Genomic DNA, 1,271 nt, shown 5'->3' with positions numbered 1-1,271 from the left:
AAAAAGACCCCTTCGTAGTGTCCCTTCTTGGGTGCTGTGGGTGAGGAGGTGTGTTTGGGAGAATCCAGACAGAGAGACTGGTGAGCTCCCAAAGAAGGACTGAATGTTGGCACATCTCCGTCTCTCTTTCTCGGGCTCCCCTGTCCTTTCTGTCTTGCCTTAACTCTACACATTTTCAAGACCAGCATTGGGGAGGCAGAGAGGCTTGCGCTTGGCTGAAGCAGGGTGGGTGGGTGTCTCCCCGTGACCTTGGTAGGTCTGCCTTTGTGTCTAGAAGTGCAGGACCGGGGGTAGCATGTGAAGAGGGGAAACACTGCTCAGGGTATCAAAGTCGTATCTGGGCCCTTGGGGTTGAAGTGTGTTGCAGCGCCGCCGCTGCTGCAGAACCAGGGAGGGAGGGAGGGAGGTGGATGGAAAGCCAGAGGGGCACAAGGTCAGTCATGCCAGGCTTCCTGTCCGCTGGCTGTTTCCTGGGAGAATGTGGGTTCCCTGGGGGGGAGCGGGGGCCTCCAAGAGTGTGTCTTGTCCCGCCACCTCAAGGCTGACGTTTCTGTGGCTTCCTTGCAAATTGACCTAATTGATGTCCAGGGGGATCGTAGCCTTGCTCGTTTACAGGAAGAGATTAAAGGTTTGGATTTCCCTCAGACGCTGTGGCCCTTCTTGTCTCCAGGAAAGGACAAGACTCCCAGGTCCACTGCAGTTTCATGTGTATGAACCGAAGGAGAGCCATAGCCCTGTAAACTCGCCTGCTGCGCCTCTGTGAATGTCTGTTTGTCTGCCCCCCCCTTCTCTTCCTCTTCCATTCAGCCTGGTTCATTCAGCTGAGCAGGGGGAATGGATCCCTCTTGGCCTCAGCCCTTGGTTGCCTGGAAAATGTTCCCCGAGCGAGCGACCGACCGCTGGCTGGTCTGCTCGGCCAGCCGCTTCTGGGCACGAAAGCGGAGGGGTCGCCTGCTGAAAGGCCAGGAAGCGGAAATCCCCCGGAGGCTTTGAACAAGTGAAATTCTTTATGCATTCTGTGGGGCCTTGGGTTTTGGTAACGTGCTGGGGTCGGGGGAAGAGTCAGACGGGGGTGCCATTTTCCCCAGGTGTGCTGTGTATTGGTTGGCTCTGCTGGGCCTCGCAAGAGCTCGGCATGTGCGCACACCGCCTGTCTTCAGCTTCAGCCGCCAACTTGCCCATTACAGCCTTGCACACCTCGCCCATTACAGCCTTGCACACCTCTTGCGCGGGCGGGCCTTTCCAGAAAAGGAAGAGGGCTGATGGAGGTG

The sequence above is a fragment of the Heloderma suspectum genome, chromosome 17 (genome assembly GCF_057233095.1).
Source record: "Heloderma suspectum isolate Gila_16-S chromosome 17, 16-S_ref, whole genome shotgun sequence".
Classification (NCBI taxonomy): domain Eukaryota; kingdom Metazoa; phylum Chordata; class Lepidosauria; order Squamata; family Helodermatidae; genus Heloderma; species Heloderma suspectum.
Note: the sequence above shows the minus strand (reverse complement) of the source record.